The sequence below is a fragment of the Chiloscyllium plagiosum genome, unplaced genomic scaffold (assembly GCF_037043375.1).
Source record: "Chiloscyllium plagiosum isolate Xiang-an unplaced genomic scaffold, Cpla_swu_hap1 HiC_scaffold_27, whole genome shotgun sequence".
In the NCBI taxonomy this organism is placed as follows: Eukaryota; Metazoa; Chordata; class Chondrichthyes; order Orectolobiformes; family Hemiscylliidae; genus Chiloscyllium; species Chiloscyllium plagiosum.
In genome coordinates this window covers 28,401,414-28,424,806 of record NW_028270165.1, presented here as the reverse complement: position 1 = coordinate 28,424,806, position 23,393 = coordinate 28,401,414, and the positions used below count along the sequence as shown (strand labels likewise).

Here is a 23,393-nt window from a genome sequence, read left to right as displayed (position 1 = left end):
AACACCCTTATGGGAGTCAGAGATAAGAGTTTGTCACGGACAAGACACGGTGGGCGGCACGGTGGCACAGTGGTTAGCACTGCTGCCTCGCAGCGCCAGAGGCCCGGGTTCAATTCCCGCCTCAGGCGACTGACTGTGTGGAGTTTGCACGTTCTCCCCGTGTCTGCGTGGGTTTCCTCCGGGTGCTCCGGTTTCCTCCCACACTCCAAAGATGTGCAAGTCAGGTGAATTGGCCATGCTAAATTGCCTGTAGTGTTAGCTAAAGGGGTAAATGTAGGGGTATGGGTGGGTTACGCTTCGGCGGGTCGGTGTGGACTTGTTGGGCCGAAGGGCCTGTTTCCACACTGTAAGTAATCTAATCTAAGTAATCTAATCTAAAAAAAAAGACAGGATAAACAGAAGTTGTGGGATAAGTCTTAAGGAAATGAGTGACGTAAGCGAAGCAGGGAACAGACAATGGAATAAGGAAAAAATATGGGGATTCAAACTGTATAAATTTCGAGAGTTTGTTGGATTTGGTGTGCATTTTGTCATTACCTTACCTGGTAATGAGACAGGGCACCCACCTATAGGTGTATAAATAAATGGCGGATTCAGATATTTGTCTCGGACTGAAATTATTAAAGTGAGTGAGCTTTTGTTTCTCACAATGGTCAACGGGACGGAAGATCCACCTTGGTGAAGCTGGGAGATGAGATCTTGTTCATGTTGTACTTTTAATCACAAGATGACAACTCAGCGTAGAAAGTGGCACAATCTATAATCACAGCATGAGTTTTCATTTATATTAAGAAGTTAATTGGGAATATCTAATTTCCTTAGTTTGTCGCTTATTTGCCCAACACATAGTGTTTATTAATGCTGGTTTTACACTGTCGCTACAATAGAAAATCAGAAAACACACAGGGCCAAATTCAGCCAGAAATTATCTGTCATCCCTCTGTCTAAGCATCTGTATGCCCTCGTGTGCTACGATCTGGCTGTCCTGCTCAAAAAACTGTGCTTGGGTGTGCGATGCCAATATATCAAACAAAATCTCTCCGGCTCCGGATTATTTGAGATTGGAAGTAAAGCTGAACAGAGACGGTGCAATGCTCTGGGCTTTCTGATTTGCTGAACGCTTGAGTTGGAGCTGCTGGTGTTGGACTGGACCACTTACCTAGACAGTTAGACAGGAAATATTAGATGAATTTAAACCCAGCTCAACATCTACATTACTAAAAAACTGACCACTGCAACTCCCTGCTGACCACTCCTGGCCTAACCTAACACCTTGATTAAATTTGACTGGATTATCCCAATCACCACCAACCTATGACAATCCTAACTTCTACCCATTTACTCATCTGACTATCCAATGAACCACCTAACCACATCATTCACCTCTCTTGTACCCACTTAAAGACTCAACCATTTCAACTGGATGTTTAAACTTACCATACAGCAGCTAGTTCTGTTCCGAGGGTCTTGTCTTGCTGTGACTCCACTCAACATTTTTGCATCCTTTCCATTTTAATAACATCCTTCCTACAGCAGGATGACCAGATTGTGCACAGTACCCCAAATGCGACCTTACCAATTTCTTATACAGCTGTAACATGATTAGATTAGATTAAATTACCTACAGGCCCTTCAGCCCAGCAGGTCCACACCGACCCTCCGATGAGCAACCCACCCATACCCACTCACCTTCATATACCACTTCACCTAACACTGTGGGCAGTTTAGCATGGCTAATTCACCTAACCTGCACATTTTTGGAGTGTGGGAGGAAACCGGAACATCCCAATTCTTGTACTCAATGAACCGATGAAGGGAAGTGTGCCAAATGTTTCCTTTGCCAGCCTGTCTCCCAATGACAGCACTTTCAAGGAACTATGTGCCTGCATCCGCTAGGTCTCTCTGTTAGACATCATTCCCCAGGGCCCCTACCATTAACTGTATATCCTGTGCTTGTTTGTCTCAGATAAATGCAACAACTTGCATTTATCCAAGTTAAATTCAGTCTGCCATTCCTCAGCCCGTTGACCCAGTTGATCAACATCCTGTTGCACTCTTAGATCAGAGTCGCGAGTATGGCGCTGGAAAAACACAGCAGGTCAGGCAGCATCCGAGGAGCAGGAGAATCAACATTTCGGGCATCTCCTAGTACTCTTAGATACTCTCCACTGCCTACTCTGCCACCGAATTTGGTGTCATTGTCAAACTTACTCGCCATGCCTCCAGTGTTTGAATCCAAATTGTTTATATAACTGACAACCAACAGTACCAATTCTAGTGGCACACCGCTGGTCACAGATCTCCAGAAAAAAAGCCAACCCTTCACCTTTATATGGGATCCAGTGGGAGCTAGCTAATTGGATACAAAGTTGGCCTGAACATAGGAGACAAGAGGGTGTTGGTGACGGAGGGATGCTTTTCAGACTGGAGGCCTGTGGCCAGTGGTGTGCCACTAGGATCAGTGCTTTTCGTCATTTACATAAATGGTTTGGATGTGAATACAGGAAGTATGGTTAATAAGTTTGCCGATGACCCCAACATAGATGGTGTAGTGGACTGTGAAGATGGCTGTCCCAGAGTATAACAGGACCTTAGTCAGATGGGTCACTGAGCCGAGGCATGGCAGGTGGAGTTGACTTTAGATAAATGTGAGATTTTGCACTTTGGTAAAGCAAACCCTGACCAGACATATACAGTAAATGGTAGGGCTCTGGGGAGTGTTGCCAAACAAAGCGACCTCTGGGTGCAGGTGCATAGTTCCCTGACACCGGTGTCTCAGGTAGTGAAGATGGCGTTTGGCATGCTTACCTTCATTGGTCAATGCATTGGGCATAGGAATTAGGATGTCCTATTGTGGTTGTACAGGACAATGGTGAAGCCGCTTTTGGAATACCGCAATCAATTCTGGTCATCCTCCTATCGGAAGGATGATGGTAAACTTGAGCGGACGATGTATAAAAGATGTTACTGGGACTGGAGGGTGTGAGCGATAGGGAGATGCTGAATAGGCTGACTCCCCCCTCTTTTCCCCACCCCAGATCGGTGACCGTATAGAGTTTTATAAAATCATGAGCAGCATGGATAGGGTGAAAGTCAAGATAGTTTTCCCAGGGTGGGGGAGCTCAAAACGACAGGATATGAGGAAAGATTTAAAAAGGACCCGAGGGGTCATTCTTTCAAGCAGGGGGTGGTCTGTGTATGCAAAAAGCTGACAGAGGACGTGGTGGAGGTGCGGTGCTATTACAACATTTAAAAGTTATTTGGATGGGAATACGAATAGGAAGCGTTGACAGGGCTATAGATCAAAATGGAACTAGGTCAGATTGGGATGTCTGGTTGGCGTGGATGAATTGGACCAAAGTGCCTGTTTCTGTGTGGTATGATTCCATGACCTCCCTCTGTCTTCTATTGTCAAGCCAATTTTGTGCCCACTTGGCTAGCGCTCCCTGGGATCCCATGTGATCTTGAGGATCTGAATTAGATTAGATTCTCTACAGTGTGGAAACAGGTCCTTCGGCCCAACAAGTCCACACCGCCCCTCCGAAGAGCAACCTACCCAGACCCATTCCCTTGCATTTACCCCTTCACTTAACACTATGGGACAATTTAGCATGGCCAATTCACCTAACCTGCACATCGTTTGGACTGTGGGAGGAAACCGGAGCACCCGGAGGAAACCCACGCAGACACTGGGAGAATGTGCAAACTCCACACACAGTTGCCCCGAGGTGGGAATTGAACCCAGATCTCTGTCGCTGTGAGGCAACAGTGCTAACCACTGTGCCACCCAAACCTGAATACAGGCTGAGGTCACTAGTTATTGTCAGGAACAACCACTTAACAGATGCTCTTAATAACTTAGGTGGCAATAAAATGGCTCCTCAATACAAATAATATGACAAAATGGCTTCTGGGCTGCAAATTGACAATTCTGCTAAAGCCTGTATAAAATGGCTTTTAATTCTGCTACAGCTGCATAAGTGACTAACCACAATCTGCTTCAATAGAGATTAGCAGACAATGCTCCCTTTACAGCATAGAAATAACGAGGCGAGATCAGACATTACTGGCCAGCCTAACTGACCTTCAAGTGCAGCTGCAGAGGCTCGGTTTGTGAGTTAAGGGTGGCCTGAGTATTGGAAAACGAAGTTGATTCCCAGGAAATATCATTGGACCGAGCAGCTGTCAAATAAAACTATTTTGTTAATTGATTGGTAATTGTGTGAATGTACTATACGATTATGGCCTGTACCTTCTTGACTTTGTTTAAACAATGTGTGCAGCTCCTCTGAGGAACACGGAAGTGTATAACCTCTGTGTTCCTGGACAACCTGTGAATAATAAAGAGTGAGGTCTTAAAGGACCAGACTGATTGCGAGTGTTTATTGACCAGCCGCGGAACCCATAGACCCCAACAGGGGTCAAGATCTTCAATTTAACTTTACTAACTGGTCTACCATGTGTATTTTAGGTGAAGGCATGTTACAGACAGGAAGCTGAAAACAAACCTGACATTAAGATCTGATGGAGGCTCTCTGTTCAGAAGAACCGGAATATCACCCCTGCCTTTGACTATGGAAAGGGAAAGGTTAGTAACTTCGCTCTCTGGAAAAGGATTTTGGGTTTTGATGTGACTTGGGATATTCACCACCCAGGAGTAACAAACTCAGTCTTAACCTGAACTGAGAAAGGACAGAAGAAACGAAATGGTGAGAAGTTGTGGAGATCTGGTGTCTGAGTGCATGATTCACAGAAGGTTAGTTGGCAGATATAACAAGTATTCAGCAAGGGATAGGGTGGTTACTCTTCAATTATTCGGAGCATTGGAGAGACTGCCTGAAGCACTGTGTACAGTGTTGGTCATCGTAAAATGTTAATGCATTGGGTTGGCGAGACTAATACCTCAGACTGCCTTCTGAGGAAAGGCTAAACCTGCATCATCTCGACCTCAGAATAGTTAGAGGTGAATTAATTGAAATATATAAAATTCTGAGGGGACTTGAGTGTGTAGAGGCCAGCAGGATATTTCCTCTTGTGGGACAATCTAGAGCTAAGAGTCAGTTTCCACATAGGCTTTCTCACCCATTTAAGGACAGATGAGGAAACTTTTTTTTTAAGCTTTGTGGGGTTAAGAGTCTTTGGAATTCCCGGTCTCAAAAAGTAGTGGCTGCAGAGTCTTTAGATAATCTTTCATTCCTTCAGTGATCAAAATGTTATCAGGGCTATACAGGAATGTAGACTTCAGGTTAAAATCCGAACAGCTACGATCTTGAATTAACTCTTCCCCTTGCCACTGATTTTACGCTTAGTTCTTCCAATACCTTCAACTTTTAAACTCATTTGCTGGATATATTCCTGGAGTTTAAAAGATTAGAAGGCGCTTTGATCAAAGATTTCACAATGTTACTTGAAATTGGTAGGGTTAATAGAGATGGAAATGTGTTGCTGGAAAGGCGCAGCAGGTCAGGCAGCATCCAGGGAACAGGAGAATCGACGTTTCGGGCATAAGCCCTTCTTCAGGAATGAGGAATGTTTGTCCAGCAGGCTAAGATAAAAGGTAGGGAGGAGGGACTTGGGGGAGGGGCGTCGGAAATGTGATAGGTGGAAAGAGGTCAAGGTGAGGGTGATAGGTCAGACTGGGGTGGGGGCAGAGAGGTCGGGAAGAAGATTGCAGGTTAGGAAGGCGGTGCTGAATTTGATGGATTTGACTGAGACAGGGTGGGGGGAGGGGAAATGAGGAAACTGGTGAAATCTGAGTTCATCCCTTGTGGTTGGAGGGTTCCTAGCCGGAAGATGAGGCGTTCTTCCTCCAACCGTCGTTTTGTTGTGGTCTGACGATGGAGGAGTCCAAAGACCTGCATATCCTTGGTGGAGTGGGAGGGGGAGTTGAAATGTTGAGCTACAGGGTGATTGGGTTAATAGAGAGTCGAGAGTGCGGTGCTGGGAAAGCACAGCAGGTCAGGTAGCATCTGAGGAGCAGGAGAACAGACATTTCGGGTATAAGCCCTTCATCAGGAATCTGATGAATCTGCTACCTGACCTGCTGTGCTTTTCCAGCGCCACACTCTCTCGACTCTGATCTCCAGCATCTGAAGTCCTCACTTTCTCCGTCAGGGTTGATAAGAGAGGAACGACTTCCGCTGTTTGGAGGAATCCAGGATAAGGGGACAAGGACTGAAATGACAGCCTGTCCTTCCAGGAGTGAATGAGGAAATAGTTCTTCAGGTGAATACTCCCGTTGAGCTTGTGCAGGAGGCTGTGGGGACGGGGAGGTCAGAGTGCAAGTGGGACGGACAGTTAAAGGGACAACTGACGGGAAACTTAAGGCCCACCTGAATGGAGCTTGTTCCACAAAGTGACCATCCAGTCAGTGTTTGCTGACTCCCAGTATAGAGCATACAGAATTGGGAGCAGTGAACACAAGAACTAAACTGCAAGAAGTAAACTTAAATCACTTTTTGGATCCCTCTTTCAAAACCTTGAGAACAATTGGGAGAAAAATACTTTCTAGCCATTCCTATTCAGGTAAAGCAGATCAGGCCGATTGATAGAAAGTTCAACTTTATCATCAGAAATAAATCCCCAGTTGACAAAGTGAACATTGTTCAGTTCCATATGTGATTAACAGTAAAAGCCAACTGCTTTTCATCTTGCTTTCATCGTTGTTCATCTTGCTGGTGTCTCAGCAGTGATTGATAAAATCCCATCTGATACACAGCCTCAAAGATTGGTCTCGCTCATGCATGTCCTGGGAGTAATTTGTTCTCCAGTGCACCATTTGCCCTTCTCTTTCCAAGTGGTGAGGCTTGAGAATTTCGATAGAGAGAAATGGAGGAACAAGAGTATGTCTTTCAGCCCCTTGAGTCTGTTCACTATCCAGAGAGATAGGTAGAGGGGCAGGTAGCATTGAAGGAGGCATGGAGGCAGCAGAGGGATTTGGACAGGTTAGGAGAGTAGGCAAAGAAGTGGCAGGTGGAATACACCGTGGGAAAGTGTGAGGTGATGCACTTTGATAGGAAGAATAGAGGCGTGGACTATTTTCTAAATAGGGAGAAAATTCAGAAGTCTGAAGTGCAAAAGGGACTTTGGAGTTCTCATCTAGAATTCTCTCGAGGCAAACTTGCAGTTTGAGTTAGTAGTTAAGAAGACAACTATGTTTATTTTGAGAAGCCTTGGATGTAAAAACAGATGTACTTCTGAGGCTCGAGAAGGCTCTGGTCAGACCACATTTGGAGTGTTGTGCGCAGTTTTGAGCCCCACGTCTTAGGAACGATGTACTGGCCCTGGAGCATGTTCAGAGAAGGTTCACGAGAATGGTCCCAGGAATAAAAAGCTTAACATATAAAGTACGTTTGTGAACTCTAGGTCTATAATCAATGGAGGATCTAATTGAAATTTACAGAATACTGAATGGCGTGGACAGAGTGGATGTTGGGAGGATGTTTCCATTGGTAGGAGGGACTAGGACCCGAGGGCACAGCCTTGGAGTAAAGGAACAGAGATGAGGAGAAACTTCTTCAACCAGAGAGTGGGGAATCTATGGAATTCACTGCACAGAAGGCTGTGGAGGCCGGGTCATTGAGTATATTTAAGACGGAGATAGAGAGGCTTTTGATTGTTAGCTCAGACAATGCATTGAAGGTGTGAGGTTAGAGTCTGTTTGTATTCCAAGCTGAGCCGAGATGTCACCTTTTTGTTTTAATCTCGGGAATGTGACTTGAAAGAAGTTCTGGGATTCATATGTTAATGAATTGAAATCTGCAACCCATTCGACAAGATGAAAGACTTAACAGCAATCTAGCTTTGTTCAATACATCACATCAGTTGTATGACATGATGATGTTTTGCTGTAAAGTCTGTGTCCTATGATCCTGCCCCACTAGCTACCCGACAAAGGTGCAGCATTCCAAAATCTTGTACTTCCAAATAAACCTGTTGGACTATAACCTGGCGTTGTGTGATTTTTAACCTTGACACGGTTGGCAGTCCTGGCTTTGTAGATAACATCTATGCAGTCGAAAGTTTCTGACCTAGGTCTTCAGTGGGACTGAACAGAACCTCAAATCAGTGAACACACAGGGCAGGACTACTGTAAGGCAGTGTGATTGTCTCCCCCTCTTTCCTTCTGTGAAGTCGCTCTGCTGCATCAATAAGACACTGGGTGTGAATAGCTAATGTAGCTTGAAGAATAAGTTGTCTTCATGCTGAGCAATTGATGTGGAGGAGCCAGTGTTGGATTGGGGTGGACAAAGCTAAAAATCACAACACCAGGTTGTAGGCCTATAGGCTTATTTGGAAGCACTAGCTTTTGGAGTGCTGCTCCCTCATCAGGGAGCTGTGGAGCAGGACCACAAGACACAGAATTTTACAGAAAAAGATTACAGTGTGATGGAACTGATATGATGTATTGAACAAACCTAGATTGCTGTTAAGTGTGTCATCTTTTAGAATGGGTTGCAGGTTTCAGTTCATTAATATTGTTACCACACGGGTAGACCCCTCTGCTAATTTAAACCCGACACACAGAAAAGGTTCACCCCATGCTGTAATCTGTGAAAATTCAAGGGTGCCAAGACCTATCCCAAAGGTCACTATTTAAAGTAAAAATTAACAACTTTTTGAAAAAGTCTAACAACGAATAGTTGTTAGATAGTTTAGAGAAAGGAGTGTGGTGCTGGAAAAGCGCAGCAGGCCAGGCAGCATCCGAGGAGTAGGAGAATTGACGTTTCGGGCACAAGCCCTTCTTCAGGAATGAGGCTGGTGTGCCCAGCGGGCTGAGATAAAAGGTTGGGGGGGGGGGGGGCAAAGGGACCACGATAGGTGGAAGGAGGTGAGGGTGATAGGCTGGAAAGGGGGTAGGGGCGGAGAGGTCGGGAAGAAGATTGCAGGTCAAGAAGGCGGTGCTGAATCCAGGGGTTGGGACTGAGATAAGGTGGGGGGAGGGGAAATGAGGAAGTTGGAGAAATCTACATTCATCCCGTGTGGTTGGAGGGTTCCTAGGCGGGAGATGAGGCGCTCTTCCTCCAGGCGTCATGTGGCCAGGGTCTGGCGATGGAGGAGGCCAAGGACCTGCATATCCTTGGCAAAGTGGGAGGGGGAGTTAAAGTCACGCCTCCCTGTTCCCATCCTATCATAAGCCGATTACCTCACTTGGTAGCTATTTTCTTATCTGGCCATCCTGCTGTCCTTGTCTGCATTCTTTGTTCCTTGTTTGTTACAGCTTGTTCCTGTATCCAGTTTCTCTTATCATACTGTAAGCTTTATTGTGAAATGCCTCTGTTGCTTCTTTTTGTGGTCAGCTACAACCCTTTAAAGTTATTCCCTAGCTTAAAACTATTTTCTTTAAAAGACCCTCTATATTCATTAAAGTCTTAGCCTTATGTATGCGACATGCTACAAGAATTAACACCCCCCCCCCCCCCTCCCCCCACCTGCAAAAACAACATTTCTAATCTCCCACACCACCAATAAAGATGACGGCCTTTTCCCCATTCCTGGCTCTGGGAGGCCAGAGGCGGACTTGGGCAAAGATGGCGACTGGGCATGCGCTCTCTGGATCACGGCGGCAGCAAGTCGTCACGGCGCATGCTCCCGGTCTCCCTGGAGCTGACAGGTGTGAATGACGTCGTTCTCGACCAATAGGAAGCGGGGCTGTCCTCCAGCCGATGGGAGAGGACAGGGGGCGGTGCTGAGCCCGGATCAGCGCGAGGAGAGTTGCATGCTGTCAGTATTGACAACATTGCAAAATCATACAGCACTAGGTCATGGTGCAACAGGTTCACTGGGAAGCACTAGGTTGCAGAGCACTGCTCCTTTGTCAGTAAGCTAGTGGGACAAGGTACATTGGACACCGAATTTATAACGAAAAGATCAAAGCCTCATACGACTAATAGAATAGAAGAATCCCTGTAGTGTGGGAACAGGTCCTTCAGCCCAACAAGTCCACACTGGCCCTCCGAAGAGTATCCTATCCAAACCCCTGACTAATGCACCTAACTCACAATTATCCCTGACTAATGCACCTAACCCTACACATCGCTGAACACTATATGGGCAGTTTAGTACTGTCAATCCACCCTAACCTGCACATCTTTGGACTGTGGGAGGAAAGCAGAGCACCGGGGGGAAACCCACACAGGCAGTGGTCCAAGGCTGGAATCAAACCCAGGTCTTTGGCGCTGTGAGGTAGCAGTGCTAACCACTGATCCACCATGCAGCTAACTTATTAGACTAACCTAGATTGCTGTTAAGTATTTAATCACTTGGAAATGGAGGTGCAAGTTTCGATTGATTAATATGGAAATCTTAGAATTTCTTTCCAGTCACTACACTGAGATAACTTTTATCAGTAAATTGTAAAAAGGTGATATCACAGTGCATGAAAGGTGTGTGCTCAGAGTCTGTCTATGTCCCATCCTAGCATCAGACTGGTTTTATTTTCCAAAGGAGGTATTTGTAAAATGTCACATTGACTGCTTACAGATTGTGTGCTTTTTGAACAAAATACTATGCATCTGCAAATACAAATCTGCAATTGCAGATTCATCCCGTTGACACGTGTGTGTGTGTGTGCACGAGAGAGAGAGTGTGTGTGTGCTTGAGACAGCATGTGTGAAAGTGTGACAGATTGTATTCCTGCGAAAGGGTGCGTGTGTGTGTGAGAGAGTGAGTGAGTGGTCGAGAGTGTAAGTGTGGTGGGGCCATCTATAGTGTGATATGAACCCAAGATCCTGGTTGAGGCTGTCCTGATGGGTACAAAACTTGGCTATCAGCCTCTGATCAGCAACTCTGTGTTGTTGCGTGACCCAGAGTCCACCTTGGAGGACGTTGACCGGGCGCTCCAAGGCCGAATGTCTTTGACTGCTGAAGTGTTCCCCCACTGGGAGGGAACATCCCTATCTGGCAATTGTTACACGGTGTCCATTCATCTGTTGTCATAGTGTCTGCTTGGTTTCCCCATTGCACCATACCTCAGGGCATCCTTGCCTGCAGCGAATGTGACAGACAGCGTTGACCGAGTCACATGAGTACCCAGTGCACACGTTGTGGGTGGTGTCCCTACATATAATGGTAGTGTCCTTCTTGATGCTGCTATGGACCCTCAAAACATTTCACGAAGGTGGCCCAGACCCTAGCATTTCTAGTTGTTTTGAGCGAGAGTTAGTGGATATTCCTGGAGTGATGCAGTTTGTCAAAACCTCGCAGTTTTGAACGAAACAGAATTTATTTACAGAGTGCTGAATGAAACGTATACAAACAAAAACAGAATACAGAATAACCTATCCGAAATCCCAGTAGAATTTCCCAACTTAATGATGCTGTTGCAAACTCCTGTAAAGATCCCCATGAACAAAAACGTTGAGATCAAACACAGCGTCTCACAGGAGAAGGAGAGGGATGGCAGAGTGTGGAAGTAAGTCGGACCAGATTTGACACAAAATGTCCGTGGAAGCCATTTTGTCACAAGCAACCTTTGCAGTGAGATACAGACTGCTAATCCTACTGTTAGAAACTGACTTAAGGAATTTGTTTTGATAAAATGTCCTGGCAGCTGCAAGTCATCTCAGTCCCCCGGCCCCTTAGACACAGGCGCTGCTTTCATAGATGATGTCCTGTCCGTTACACTACTTATCTGTTCCTGTCCAGTTCAAACCTCCAGTATGAGATAGCATTCACTTCTGTAGACGTTAAAAAAAATGTAGGGCTGTGAAATGTATGTACGAACTAACAGTTTACCTTCCAACTGCCGCTAGGCTGCGTAATTAATGGGCAGTGGGCTTGTGATAACACTCAACATTGGAGCCCCCCCAGAGGTGTGTACTCAGCCTCCTACTGTACTCACTGTATACCCACGACTGCATCGCCAAATACCAGACTAATGTCATTTACACATTCGCTGATGACACCACCATAGTCTGCGACGAAACAGATTACAGACGGGAGGTGGAACCACCTGAAAAAATGGTGCACTGAGAACAACCTAGCTCTCAATGCCGGCAAAACCAAGGAACTCATTATTGACTTTCAGCGGGATGTTACTCATGCCCCCCTACACATCAACAGCACAGAGAGTGTCAAGCTCCTGGGAGTGGTCATCCTCAGCAAGCTTTCTTGGACTCTTCATGTGGACACCCTGGTTACAAAGGCCCAACAATGTTTCTTCTTCCCCAGGCAGCTGAGGAAATTTGGTATGATGGCGAATACCCTTGCCAACTTTTATAGGTGCGCCAGCGAGAGCCATTCTGTCTGGATGTATCACTACGGTATGGCAAATGTACCATTCAAGATTAGAGATTGTTACAGAGAGTGTGGTGAACTCGGCCCGGACAATCACAAAGACCAACCTCCCATCTATAGAATCCATCTACCAGGCCCGCTGTCAAGGAAAGGCCGCCAGCATTCTCAAAGATCCATCCCACCCTGGCAATGTTTTTCTACAGCCTCTACCATCGGGGAGAAGGTACAGAAGCCTGAATACATACACCAACCGGTGTCGAAACAGTTTCTCCCCTACTGTTGTTAGAATGCTGAACGGTCTCACAAACTCTTAACATTCACCTGTACCTATGTTTTTGTTTTTGCTGCTGTTTCCCTATTATTTACTATCTGTGCTACTTAACTCTGTGAATCTGCCTGTATTGCTCACAAGACAAAACTTTTCACTGTGCCTCGGTACACGTGACAATAAATTCAATTCAATTCAATTCAATTGATTGGAGAGGAGGCAAGTAGAACAGACAGTGGAACAGCAATGGCAGGAGTTTATGGGAGTAATTCAGGAGAGACAATAGAGATTCATCCTGAGGAAAAAGAAGTGTGGGAAGATGAGGCAATCCGAGAACAATACAACGCAGAACAGGCCCTCCTGAATACTTGGAAGTGTATGATATTGGGCTACGTCAGCATGGTTTCACCAAGTGGAGGTCATGCCTGACAAAGCTGCTAGAATTCTTTGAGGAAGTAACAAGCATGATAGATCAAAGAGAGCCAGTGGGTGTCGTCTATCTGGACTTCAAGAAGGCCTTTGACAAGGTGCCACACAGGAGGCTACTGAGTAAGATAAGGGGCCATGCTGTCAGAGGCAAGGTATTAACATGGATAGAAGCTTAGCTGTCTGGCAGAAAGCAGAGAGTGGGGATAAAAGGGTCCTTCTCAGGATGGCAGCCGGTGACAAGGGGTGTTTCGCAAGGCTCAGTGTTGGGGCCACAATTTTTCACTTTATGCATTTACATAGAACATAGAACAGTACAGCACAGAACAGGCCCTTCAGCCCACGATGTTGTGCCGACCACTGATCCTCATGTATGCACCCTCAAATTTCTGTGACCATATGTATGTCGAGGAGTCTCTTAAATGTCCCCAATGACCCTGCCTCCACAACTGCTGCTGGCAACGCATTCCATGCTCTCACAACTCTCTGTGTAAAGAACCCGCCTCTGACATGCCCTATATACTTTTCTTCAACCAGCTAAAAACTATGACCCCTCGTGTTAGTAATTTCTGCCTTGGGAAATAGTCTCTGGCTATCGACTCTATCTCTGCCTCTCATTACCTTGTATACCTCAATTAGATCCCCTCTTCTCCTTTTCTCCAATGAAAAAAGTCCAAGCTCAGTCAACCTCTCCTCATAAGATAAGCCCTCCAGTCCAGGCAGCATCCTGGTAAACCTCTTCTGAACCCGCTCCAAAGCATCCACATCTTTTTTATAATAGGGCGACCAGAACTGGACGCAGTATTCCAAGTGCGGTCTAACCAAAGTTTTATAGAGATGCAACAAGATCTCATGACTCTTAAACTCAATACCCCTGTTAATGAAAGCCAAAACACCATATGATTTCTTAACAACCCTGTCCACTTGGGTGGCCATTTTAAGGGATCTATGGACCTGCACCCCAAGATCCCTCTGTTCCTCCACACTGCCAAGAATCCTATCCTTAATCCTGTACTCAGCTTTCAAATTCGACCTTCCAAAATGCATCACCTCGCATTTATCCAGGTTGAACTCTGTCTGCCACCTCTCAGCCCATCTCTGCATCCTGTCAATGTCCCGCTGCAGCTTACAACAGCCCTCTATACTGTCAGCGACACCTCCAACCTTTGTGTCATCTGCAAACTTGCTGACCCATCCTTCAATCCCCTCATCCAAGTCATTAATAAAAATTACAAACAATAGAGGCCCAAGGACAGAGCCCTGTGGAACACCACTGACCACAGACTTCCAGGCAGAATATTTGCCTTCTATTACCACTCGCTGTCTTCTGTTGGCCAGCCAATTCTGTATGCAGACAGCTATGTTCCCCTGAATCCCATTCCTCCTGACCTTCTGAATGAGTCTACCATGGGGAACCTTATCAAATGCCTTGCTGAAGTCCACATACACCACATGTACAGCTCGACCCTCATCAACGTTTCTAGTCACATCCTCAAAGAACTCGATAACGTTTGTGAGGCATGACCTGCCCCTCACAAAGCCGTGTTGACTGCATTTAATCAAGCCATGCTCTTCCAGATGGTCATAAATCCTATCCCTCAGAATCCTTTCTAACACCTTGCAGACGACAGACGTGAGACTTACTGGTCTGTAATTGCTGGGGATTTCCCTATTTCCTTTCTTGAAGAGAGGAATTACATTTGCCTCTCTCCAGTCCTCAGGTACGACTCCAGTGGAGAGCGAGGATGAAAAGATCTTCGCAAGTTGCGAAGCAATTGCATTTCTCGTTTCCCAAAGCAGCCGAGGACAAATCTGGTCCGGGCCTGGCGACTTGTCAATTTTAATGTTTGACAAAATTTTCAGCACATCAGTTTCCTCAATCTCTATCCATTCCAGCATGCACACCTGCTCTTCAAAGGTTTCATTCACTACAAAGTTTGTTTCTTTCATAAAGACAGAAGCAAAAAACTCATTTAGGGATTCCCCTACCTCCTCAGACTCCACACACAAATCCCCTATGCTATCCCTGATCGGCCCTACTCTTTCTTTGACCATTCTCTTATTCCTCAAAATTGTAAAATGCCTTTGTGTTCTCCCTAATCCGTTCTGCCAAGCCTTTCTTGTGCCCCCTCCTGGCTCTCCTCAGACCATTTTTAAGCTCCTTCCTTGCCTGCCTGTAACCCTGTAGAGCTGAGCTTGACCCTAGCTTCCTCCACCTTATGAAAGCTACCTTTTTCCTTTTGACGAGAAGCTCCACCACTCTCATCATCCAAGGTTCCTTTATCTTACCACTTCTTGCCTGTCTCAGAGGGACATATTTATTCATCACTTGCAACAACTGTTCCTTAAACAGTCTCCACATGTCTCTCGTGCCTTTACCATGGAACAATTGCTCCCAGTCCATGCTTCCTAACTCATGTCTAATCGCATTATAGTTTCCTCTTCCCCAATTAAATATCCTCCCATTTTGCCTAATCCTCTCCTTCTCCATAGCTATGTAGAATGTGAGGCAGTTGTGGTCACTATCATCAAAATGCACTCCCACCACAAGATCTGATACCTGCCCCGGCTCGTTTCCGAGCACCAAGTCTAGAATGGCCTCTCCCCTCGTCGGCCTGTCAACGTGCTGAGTTAGGAAACCCTCCTGAACACACCTTAGAAAAATAGCTCCATTCAAATCTCCTGCTCGAAGGAGGTTCCAGTCAATATTGGGAAAGTTAAAGTCACCCATTACAACAACCCTACTACGTTGACACGTTTCCAAAATCTGCCGACCTATGCTTTCTTCCATCTCCCTGCTGCTATTGGGGGGCCTGTAGTAAACCCCTAAAGATGTGACTGCTCCCTTGCTGTTCCTAATTTCCACCCACACTGACTCGGTAGGCAGATCTTCCTCGACAATGGAAGCTTCTGTAGCTGTGATACTCTCTCTGATTAGTAGTGCTACACCCCCTCCTCTTTTTTCCCCCCTCCCTATCCTTTTTAAATGCTCTAAACCCTGGAACATCCAGCAACCATTCCTGCCCTGGAGAAACCCATGTCTCTGTTATGGCCACAACATCATAGCACCAGGTACTGATCCATGCTCTAAGTTCGTCACTTTTATTCCTGATACTCCTTGCGTTAAAGCAAACCCACTTTAACTGATCCCTTGGTTCCTTGCCAGGAAAATCCTTCTCACTAGCTGGTCTACCTCTTGCTACTGCCTCATCTGCATCCACTCTCACCTCCGGTATACAGCTCAGGTTCCCACCCCCCCTGCCATACTAGTTTAACCCCTCTCGAACTACTCGAGCAAACCTTCCACCCAGGACATTGGTCCCCTTCCAGTTCAGATGCAACCCATCCTTCTTGTACAGGTCCCACCTTCCCCCGAAGACATCCCAATTATCTACATATCTGAAGCCCTCCCTCCTACACCAGCTGCGCTGCCACGTATTAAGCTGTGCCCTCTCCAAGTTCCTCGCCTCGCTATCTCGTGGCACCGGTAGTAAACTAGAGAACACTACTCTGTTCGTCCTGCTCTGCAGCTTCCATCCTTACTCCCTGAAATCACTTTTTATATCCTCAATCCTTTTCCTGGCTATATCATTAGTGCCAATATATAACAAGATTTCTGGCTGTTCGCCCTCCCCTTTTAGAACCTTATACACCCGATTGGAGACGTCCCGGACCCTGGCACCAGGGAGGAAACATACCTTCCGGGAATCCCGATCCTGACCACAAAGTCTCCTGTCGATTCCCCTAACTATCGAGTCCCCTACCACGAGTACTTTTCTATTCTGCCCCCTTCCCTTCTTTGCCACAGTGTCAGGCTCAGTGCCAGAGAACTGACTGCTATGGCTTTCCTCTGGTAGGTCACCCCCCCCCCCGCCCAGCAGTATCCAAACCGATATACTTATTGCTGAGGGGAATGTCCACAGGGGATCTCTGCACTGTCTGACTGTCCCCTTTCCTTCCCCTAACTGTAACCCATTTATCCTTGTCCTGAGCCTTAGGAGTGACCAACTCCCGGTAACTCCTCTCAATTACCCCCTCAGCCTCCCGAATGATCCGTAGTTCATCCAGCTCCAGCTCCAATTCCCTAACATGGTTTTCAAGGAGCTGGAGTTGGGTGCACTTCCCGCAGATGTAGCCAGCAGAGGCGTGTACCATGTCTCCCACCTGCCACATTCTGCAGAAGGAGCAAGCAACTACCCTAGCATCCGTACCCGGCTTATCTGAACACCCACTCAGTACTAAAGTAGAAAGCTTAGTTCAAGTTGCTATAAAAATTAATAACAAACTTATATCCAATAGAGGAAGTTTAGAATGAACGTTACCTTATTAACTAGGTTAGAGGAGGAGGGCGGGTGGGAGACTCCACAGTAGTAGAGTCTCAGGTTTAGCTGCCTTGCTGATATATATGGTCACTGCTATATAGTCGGGGTATGGAATGCACTGCCGGCAACAGGAATCGACTTGCCAACTGTGAGGGCATTTAAATGGTCATTGGATAAACATATGGACGAGAATGGAATAGTGTAGGTTAGATGGGCTTCAGGTTGGTTTCACAGGTTGGCGCGACATTGAGGGCTGAAGGGCCTGCACTGCGCTGGAATGTCCTATGTCCTCTGAAACTTCGAGAATACTGAGTGGCCTGGCGAGGGTAGATGTTGGGAAGATGTTTCCATTGGTAGGGGGGACTAGGACCCAAGGGCACAGCGTTAGAGTAAAGGGAAGATCCTTTAGAACGGAGATGAGGAGAAACCTCTTTAGCCGGAGAGTGGGGAATCGATGACATCTATAATGGAAGGTTCTTGATTGTCAAGGGGATCAAGGCTTACAGAGAGAAAGCTGGGGAGAAAGACAGACAAGGGACATGTCCGATAGGGTACCTTCATCGTCCAGTACTTCCCAGGAACGGAGAGACTATGCCATGTTCCTCGCAGCCTGCAGCACATTATCGATGACAGGTCAAAAACTGCAGTGCTGGAAAAGCACAGCAGGTCAGGCAGCATCTGAGGAGACGTTTCGGGTATAAGCCCTTCATCAGGATGACAGTGAGCACCTTGCCATGATCTTCCCTATGCCACAACCTCTTGCCTTTAAACAACCACCAAACCTTAAACAGATCTTTGTTCGCAGCTAACTACCCAGCCTTCAGGACAACACCACCATCCAACCCTGCCTCGGCAACCACGGCAAGATGTGTCAGAGCATTGCCAAGGACACTACCATTACACGTGGGAACACCACCTACCATGTACACGGCAGGTACCCATGGCTCGGTTAACGTTGTCTATCTCATACGCTGCAGACAAGGATGTCCCCGAGACATGGTACAGTGGCAAGACCAAGCAGACGCTACAACAGATGAATGGACACTGCGCAACAATCGCCAGTCAGGGATGTTCCCTCCTAGTCAGGAAACACTTCAGTTGTCAGAGACAATCGGCCTTGGATCTTCGGGTAAATGTCCTCCAACGTTGACTTTGGGATACGTAACAATGCAGAGTCACTGAGCAGAGGCTGACAGCCAAGCTCAGTAACCATGAGGACAGCCTCAACCCGGATCCTGGGTTCATGTCACACCACGGGTGACCCCACCACACAATATTCTCTCTCTCTCTCACTCACTCTCACTCTCACTCCTACTTCCTCTCCCTCTCTTTCTCTCTCTCACTCCCACTCTCCCACTCTCTCTCACTCCCACTCATTCTCTTTCACTCCCACTCTCGCTCTCTCACTCTCTCTCTCTCTCTCTCACTCCCACTCCCTCTCTCTCTCACTCTCACTCTCTGTCTCACTGACTCTCACTCTCTCTCACTCTCACACTCTCTCTCTCTTGCACTCGTTCATTCTCACTCTCACACACACGCTCTCTCTCACACACACTCTCTCTCTCTCTCACTCTATCCCTCTGTCTCACTCTCTCTCACACAGTCTTCCTCTCACTCTCGCTCTCACACACACTCTGACTCTCAGTCACTCACGCATTCGCACACATACACTTTCTCACAGGTATATACACCGTCACATTTGCGCACACACTGTCTCAAGCACACATGCATTACCATACACACACACACTCTCTCCCTCTCTCTCTCTCTCTCTCACACACACACACACCCTTTCGGTCTGCCCCTCTCCCTCACCCATGTAAGTGTGAATGGGTTGAATTTGCATTTGCAGATTTTATTTGCAGATACATTCTATTTTGTTCAAAAAGCACACAGTCTGTAGGCAGTCAGTCAATGTGACATTTTATAAGAACCTACTTTGGAAATAAAACCAGTCTGACTCTAGGTTGGGACATAGACAGACTCTAAGCACACACCTGTAATGTGTTGTCTGAGCTGAGATCTGACCTTTCTTTTATATACTGATAAAACCTGAGAGCGTGTGTGGGTGTGTAGTTTCCTTCCTCAGGATAAAAGGGGACAAATGGGATGTGTTTTCAGTACCAATGAATCAAATTGTAATGCGGAACTCAGATGTGATATGGTTTGTTAGTGGGAGATGATCTGAATCAGTGTGGAATTAGAATCCCTGGAGTGTGGAAACAGGCCTTTCGGTCCAACAAGTCCACACCGACCCACCAAAGAGTATCCCATCCAAACGCACTCCTTTACATTTACCCCTGACTGATTCACGTGTCCTGCACATCTTTGTGATATCGGGAGGAAACCGGAGCAAACCCGCACAGACACGGTGGGGGGAGAATACACAAACTCCACACAGACAGTTCCCAGAGGCTGGAATCGAAAATGAGTCCCTGGCACTGTGAGGCAACAGTGCTAACCACTGAGCCACTGTGCCACCCACAGTAATACTACAGGAAGCCTTAAAATCTGAGGGACAGTAACTGAGAATGTATTTTTGTAAAAGCAGCAATCCTGTTGCTATCCGATAGTGAAGCTGATGGAAGTGTTTGAAATGGAGCCATGCTGTGTAGATAGTGCTGTTGGACTGGGATGGACAACGTTGAAAATCACACGACACCAGGTGAGATTTCCAAAGGGTTTATCTGAAAATGCGAGCTTTCGGAGCACAGCTCCTTGACTCTAACCCGGTGCCGTGACATTTTCAACTTTGTAAATGGACAGCACTGGGGAATGATGTATGTTAGAACTCGGTGAGCCTCTGAGGGGAATCGGGGCACGTGCCCAGCAGCAGACAGTTCATGTTGTTCCAGGAGAGGTCAATCCTGCTTGTGCAGATGTCATGATTTACACAGCGCATGGGCAGCCTGTGGCTTTATCTTTTCCTGACCGTACGAAGGATTACTCGAAGCAATTCACAGAGGATCAACAACGTCTACCCCGCACTCTTACTCACTCGGTTGATGAGTGGTGAACGAGAGATTGCTTGACGGTGGGGCAAGTTCAAAGCAGTTTTACCCAGCGGTCCAGTGAAAGGGACGGAAACAAACACAGGCAGCTGACTGGATTGTCTTGATCTTCATGAGAAAGGAAGCTCCAAGAGTCTTCTATGAGGCAAATGTTGTTCCTGTGTTCAAGAAAGGGAATAGGGAAATCCCTGGGAATTATAGACCTGTCCGTCTGTGGTAACCAAGGTGCTGGAAAGGATTCTGAGAAGTTGGATGTATGATTATTTGGAAGAACATAGTTTGATTGAAGATAGTCAGCGTGGCTTTGTGAGGAAAAGCGCAGCAGGTCAGGCAGCATCCAAGGAACAGGAGAATCAGCGTTTCGGGCACAAGCCCTTCTTCTTGTGCCCGAAACGTCGATTCTCCTGCTCCTTGGATGCTGCCTGACCTGCTGCGCTTTTCCAGCAACACATTTTCAGCTCTGATCTTCAGCATCTGCAGTCCTCACTTTCTCCTCGTGGCTTTGTGAGGGGCAGGTCATACCTCACAAGCCTTATTGTGTTCTTTGAGGATGTGACAAGACAAGTTGACAAAGGTAAAGCAGTGAATATGGGGTATGTGGATGTCAGTAAGGCATTTGAAAAGGTTCCCCATGGTAGGCTCATTCAGACAGTTAGGAGGTATGGGATACAGGGAAATTTGGCTGTTTGGATACAGAATTATTGACTGAAGACAGCGAGTGGTAATGGATGGAAAGTACTCCGCCTGGTGGTCGATGACCAGTGGTGCTCCACAGGGATCTGTTCTTGGGCCCCTGCTCTTTGTAGTTGTTATAAATGACTTGGATAAAGAAGTGGAAGGGTGGGTTTGTAAGTTAGTAAGATGACACAAATGTCAGTGGTGTTGTAGATAGTGTCGAGGGTTTTTGCAGGCTACAACAAGACATTGACATGGACAGGATCCAATGCTGGGCTGAGAAGTGGCAGATGGAGTTCAAACTGCATAAATGCAAAGTGATTCATTTTGGAAAGTCGAGTTTGAATGCTGAATACAGGATTAAAGGCAGGATTGTTGGCAGTGTGGAGGAACAGCGGGATCTTGGGGGTCCACGTACATAGATCTCCCAAAGTTGCCACCCAAGTTGATAGGGTTGTTAAGAAAGCAAACACTAATGAAAGTGTTTTGGCGTTCATTAACAGGGGTATCGAGTTTAAGAGCCGTGAGGTTTTGCTGCAGTTCTATGAAACACTGGTTAGTCCACACTTGGAATATTGTGTCCAGTTTTGATTGTCTCATTATAGGAAAGATATAGATGCTTTAGAGAGGGTGAAGAGAGGTTGAGTGAGTGCGGGCTTTTCACACTGGAGAGAAGGAAGAGAGGTGACTTGATATAGGTATACAAGGTAATGAGAGGCATGGGATAGAGTGGATAGCCAGAGACTTTTCCCCAGGGCAGAAATGACTGTCACGAGGGGGCATAATTGTAAGGTGATTGGAGGAAGGTACAGGGGAGATGTCAGAGCTAGTTCTTTACCCAGAGTGTGGTGGGTGTGTGGGGTGCACTGCAAGCGGTGGTCCCGAGAGTCAGAGACATTCGGGACATCTAAGCGACAGCTGGACACGCACATGGATGGCAGTGAATTGAGTGGAGTGAAGGTTAGTTTGGTCTTAGATTAAGCTAAATGCTCGGCACAACATTGCATGCTGAAGGGCCTGTACTGTGCTGTGCTGTTGTATGTTCTGTTTTCTAGTTGTTTGAGGTGAGGATGAAGGAGATAAGGTAGAGCGATAGAGCGAGAACTCTTCAAAAGCAACCATCTTACATATAGATATTAACTGGGTAACACTGATCGACTGGATTAAACACAAAGTTAATTTATTGACTATTGAGAATATTGGCATTGTTACAAGGTTAGAAATGATTAAAGTCAGAATAAATAGATTGCAATGAATACTGTTCAATCTGAGATATGGTTAATAGCAAAAATCCATTCACTGCAGTTATTTGTAAACACACTCTTATCTCAGCTGGTCAGATGACCTTGAGGAACCCTTCCCAGATTCTGAGCAGGTCTCTCCCCACTTGTATCGACTTGAGGGAATTGGAATGTGTTACGACACCGGGGTAAACTCCCCCTACTAATTTAAACCAGTAACACAGAAAAGATGTATCCCGTGCGGTAATCTGTGAATACTTGAGAGGCCAAGAACTATCCCAAAAGATCATTATTTAAATTAAAAATTAGCAATTTTATTTTTTAAAGTCGAACAGAGAAATAATTAACTAACAACTATTTACAACTCGTGTCTCTAACCTATCTTTTACTTTCTCCTCTACAATACTAGTCCGATAAAACCCCTGATTAAGATTTACCGAAAAATTCAAATTTCAAAACCAGCCAGCTGTCGAAACTTCCCTTTGTATCTTCCTCTGTAGACATGCTGTCCAGGTCGGTGTCGATGTTTCTCTCTGTCCAAACGCCTTCTCTAGACAGGTACCTCTCCGAGAGTTCTCACTAGCAGCCTACATCTGTTGGTCTTTTCACAGTTCTCCCTCTACTGTTCACGTTTTCCTGGTCTTATACCCACCCAAAAAACCGGATTATGTCATTGGCTTTTAGTATTGTCAATATACTCAATTCAAACTCGATTGGAGTTGGGTATGTTTTGGAGTATCATTTAAACTGATTGGCCTAATTCAAATTTGTTTTGGTCTCCAGGCAACCAGCTACACGAGCTGCTGAGCAATTTGCATCTTGTTCGGAACACTTGGCGCTGTCAGGTAGTTCTGCTCGCTTTTAACTCTCGTAAAGGCATGGTACACTTCCACATCTTCTTAACAGAAAGTCTGAACCTAGTCCCACCATGACGGCACTGGAACAGTCTCTCAGCAGCGTGAACGTGTCGATGGGACATCGGAGCCTCACTGCTTTTAAAGCAGCCCCTGCAATCCAGGCATTTAAAAGATCAGTGAGAACTTGCTGGTGTCTCAGCAGACTGGATGGCGAATGAACCCCTTCCTATATACGGAGCAGATGAACTGCCTGTCTCCCTGTGTGACTGCCCAGATCAGCTTTCGATGGCTAACTGAATCACTTCCAACCATCCCTACATTCCAAAGACTTTTTTTTCCCAACAGAAATACTTCCG

General features: G+C 46.3%; 1 protein-coding gene across 2 annotated transcripts in view; it reads left to right on the top strand.

The window, feature by feature from the left end:
- LOC122543628 (uncharacterized) overlaps nucleotides 1-23,393 on the top strand; it is a 70,982-nt gene that overhangs the window by 34,536 nt on the left and 13,053 nt on the right. The window contains exon 3 of one of the 2 annotated variants that reach the window (XM_087974246.1): nucleotides 4,472-4,588. The exons of the other annotated variant lie outside the window; for it this stretch is intronic. The gene's annotated coding sequence lies outside the window, so the exon portion shown is untranslated. The remainder of the gene's footprint in view (nucleotides 1-4,471; nucleotides 4,589-23,393) is intronic. 2 annotated transcript variants of the gene reach the window in all.